Here is a 5,000-nt window from a genome sequence, read left to right on the forward strand (position 1 = left end):
TCCTCAACATAATTATCATTACTATTATTATGTGTATTACTATTAACAATACTGTAAAAGCTAACATCATTGTTATAAATATCATTTTAGATTCCATTACCTTTATCTTTATAATTATTACTATCATTACAACCATCTGCATCCATAAAAAAAAACACACATAACGTATATACATACATGAATGAATAATAAAAAAATAATAGTAATAATAATAAAAAAACAAAACATCACACTACGAGTGATACTCAAATACCCGAATGAACAACAAGATTTCGATCATTACCAATATGCTCAGTTACGCTCGGCCAGTAATGGGGAATACAATCATTAGCTTGAGACCCGATTGTCAACACAAGGTCATTACGGGAAGAGGGGGAGGGGGGGGGGGGTGAAGGGGGGGGTGGAGGGGAAAGGGTGAAGGGGGGGGGAAGGGGTGAGGAGGGGGTGAGTGGGTGGTACGGGGGTAAGAGCAACCCATTAGGTGATCGACATGAGAATGGAAGATGAAGAGGAGGAGGGATAAAAATAGGTGTACTGATGATAGGGTTATGTAGACAGATAGGTATTGAGATGAAATGAAACAGAGATAGAGTGAAAAGTAAACAAATAAGAGATGGAGGAGTAGAGGGAGGAAGAGGAAGAATGAGGGAGATGGAAAGAGAGGATCATAGAGAGAAAGAAAGGATGACAAAGAGAGAGAGAGAGAGAGAGAGAGAGAGAGAGAGAGAGAGAGAGAGAGAGAGAGAGAGAGAGAGAGAGAGAGAGAGAGAGAGAAGAGAGAGAGAGAGAGAGAGAGAGAGAGAGAGAGAGAGAGAGAGAGAGAGAGAGAGAGAGAGAGAGAGAGGGAGAGAGAGAGAGAGACAGACAGAAAAATGAAGAGTGAGAGAGAGAGAAAGAGAAAGACAGAGAGAGAAAAATGAAGAGAGAGAGAAAGAGGCAAACAAAAGAAAGAGATAAAAATAAGCACACGCGGAAAAGTACGCCCATAAAGAGAGAAAAAGAGGACAGAAAGAAGACAGAGAGAATGGGAAATGACCATTAGCTATGATTTATCTCTCTTGTTGATCTCCCACGCACTGCCGAACTGATCCAGGATTAGGGGTGGGGGGGGGGTATCTGGGGCTCTGAGTTCCGTGTCGCTGCATAGACACTCGAGGCGAGGAAATGGATAACCACATACATGCAACCGGACGGACATTCATATTTACACACACACACACACACACACACACACACACACACACACACACACACACACACACACACACATATATATATATATATATATATATATATATATATATATATATATATATATATATATATGCATCCATACATACCAACATACATACATACATATATATACCCACACACACACACACACACACACAGACACACACACACACACACACACACACACACACACATACACACACACACACACACACACACACACACACACACATATATATATATATATATATATATATATATATATATATATATATATATATATATATATATATGCATACATACATACCAACATACATACATACATATATATACCCACACACACACACACACACACGCACACACACACACACACACGCACACACACACACACACACACACACATATATATATATATATATATATATATATATATATATATATATATATATATATATATATATATATATATATATATATATATATATCATAGCAAGTATTCAGCTACATGCTAGCAAAAGAAAAATAGACATCCCTGGTTACAAGGACTCTCTCTCTCTCTCTCTCTCTCTCTCTCTCTCTCTCTCTCTCTCTCTCTCTCTCTCTCTCTCTCTCTCTCTCTATATATATATATATATATATATATATATATATATATATATATATATAACGGAATTTCGGTATCCACACTGGGGTTAACTCTGGCAAGTGAAAACAGGAGCAGATGAAGGCCATTGTGGCTAATATTCCTTACTCTGTCACTGCCGGTGGAAAAAAGCAACAGAAAAAATAAAAAAAAACGGGCATTGGCAGGTGAAAACAACAGCAGATAAAAGACGTTGTAGCTGATATTCCTCGCTCTGTTGCTGCCACCAGAGTCGGCGATTCCTTCCACTTTCCAAAGAAACATGGCGAGCTGTTCCAGAACACGTCGAGCGAATGGATCAACTCTATTTACGTTTTGAACCACACGATGGCCTGTCGCTCGCTATTCACGGTTGGGTTTTAAAACACACATGGCTCGTTTAACCCTTTTATCATGCAGGAATAACACTGCAACCATAACACTGTCATAACCATGCGTGACGTACAAATAGCAGAGAAAGGACACGAAAATTTATCGCTACTTTGTCTACCTTTGGTTGTTCTTTCACCACACACTCACACAACGTGGCTTACTTATATTGTCCATCAACTTTTCCCAAATTGGATTTGCCGTTACCCTTCGTCTTTTTCACAAGATCCGAGGTTATAGAATATGTTGCAGAATATATGCCACTTACTCACCGAGGAAATGTATAGGAATAACTACAGTCGAAGGTGAAAGCCCCGTAGCATTCAGCTTAATCACTGTCCTCACTGTATTTTTTGCGTCAAAAAAATAACAATTCCGTCTTCGTGCTTCTGTCATCTTGTGCTTTTAACACTCTTTATCGAATCTTATAATACTGCGACTAAACCAGGCATCTTCCAGGTAACAAAGTTTAGATTCGATCAACAGTAGGTGTACAGATGGAGAAACGGAGGGAGAGAAGACAAACACGCCAGTTCCCACATGCATACAGAGGTGAGAGATAGAAATAGATAGATGGGTGGATAGGCAGCTCGTCTGATAGATAGGGATGTAATTAGAGAGAGAAAGAATGGGCGGGGACGTGGATTTTACAAACCAGAAAAAAACAGAAAATACATCGTTTTTTCATAACGAAAGAGGACCTACATAACTTGCCCCTCTCTTCACCTACAAGTTTGTACCAGCCCGGAATAAGATAACAGATGTTAACTTTACTTGCTGTAGTTGCCTGTTTGTTGAACAGGGTTGAAGAAATAGAAGTAGGCCTATATATTCTCTATTAACTTGTAAATACTGCTTTCTCTTTTTTTCCATATTTTTCGGAGTATATGTATTAAATAAGTGGATGCAAGTATTCCATGCTTATTTTACCCACATTTGCTTTAAATATAGCAAAGTAAAAATGTCACGTATAATATTGCATATTTCTCAAATGAATATTTGCAGTTACAGGAAATATATTATTGTTGAGTCACTTTTGAAAAACAATTCACAAGTCTGTACCATTTTGGCTTTTACCGACAATAAGACATTTAGTATTAGTATTTTTTAAAGCTGATGTAGAAATTAAGCACATGTGCATACTTATTCTGTATGTTTGCATTCTCCCATTTGTGTTTGAGTGTAGAAGTTGGGTTTAGATTTTAAGCCACAGTTCTTCACCGAGACAAGTTGGAGACAGGACTGTATGATTTAATTACTTTCCACAAAGTGGTTATTTTCTTCGAACCTTGTCAGGTGTATGCATATACATACAAGTATATAAGTAAGGTGTTGCTCTGACGGGCACAGTATATATATATATATTTTTAGATATAGAACAGAGTAGGGGTCTATGATGTGGGAAGCACAATATGAGGCATTCGAAAATATTTGGAAATTGAATGGAACAGATTCTCCAGATGATATCCCTAGCTTCCTCTTTTGTTATCAATTTGGTTTGAAACAAAGCTTTTCTTTGCTGATTTCGGAATGGCAACCTCCTTGAAAAGTTAATTCTTTAAGTTTAGTTCTTGAAGCCTTTCTGTTGAAATAAAAGCGGACTCATGGAAATGCAGCGTTTGCATTTATCGATTACTGCTACGGATATTTTATACGAGTTTATGCAACGAAACGGCCATAACAAATAAGAAAGAACCAACTTTGCAGAAATCTTTAGCGAATCAAAACAGAAATTCTGCGGCAAAATCGATATTAATAAAAGATAACGTGAACAATAACGCAAACACAAGCATCTGGGGTGGAGAGTTTAACTTGGCAATCAACTCCGGAGCATCAAAGAAACTGCGCACTATGCATCACGCGAGACGAGGCGACGCGAAGTCCGTGGAAACTTTGATGGCGAAGCGAACAGGCGGTTGTGTCTGGCGCTGGAATCGCTCAGACGGACAAACACGTCTGTGTGTGTGTATGCATTTCTTTGTCTCTCTCTATATATATATATGTGTGTATGTGTGTGTGTGTGTGTGCGTATATATATATATATATATATATATATATATATATATATATATATATATATATATATATATATGTATATATATTTACATAAATGTATACATATATATATATATATATATATATATATATATATATATATATATATATATATATATATATATATATATATATATATGTTATACACACACACACACACACACACACACACACACACACACACACACACACACACACACACACACACACACACACACACACACACACACACACACACACATATATATATATAAATATATATATATATATATATATATATATAGAGAGAGAGAGAGAGAGAGAGAGAGAGAGAGAGAGAGAGAGAGAAAGAGATAGAGAGAGAGAGAGGCATACACACACAGATGTGTTTGTCCGTCTGAGCGATTATAGCGCTAGACATATATTATATATATATATATATATATATATATATATATATATATATATATATATATATATATATATATATATATAAATATATATATATACACACACACACACACACACACACACACACACACACACACGTCTGTATATTTGTGTACAAGCACACCTGTGTGTTTGCGTATGTGTGTGTACGTGTTTGTACGTGTGTGTTTGTGTGTTCGTCTGAGAGAGATAGTGACTGGGGCGAGGGAAGAAGATAGATACATGGATGAAGAGAGAGATAGAGAGAAAGAGAGGATCCGTAGGGAAATAG

The sequence above is a fragment of the Penaeus vannamei genome, chromosome 29, assembly GCF_042767895.1.
Source record: "Penaeus vannamei isolate JL-2024 chromosome 29, ASM4276789v1, whole genome shotgun sequence".
Taxonomy (NCBI): Eukaryota; Metazoa; Arthropoda; class Malacostraca; order Decapoda; family Penaeidae; genus Penaeus; species Penaeus vannamei.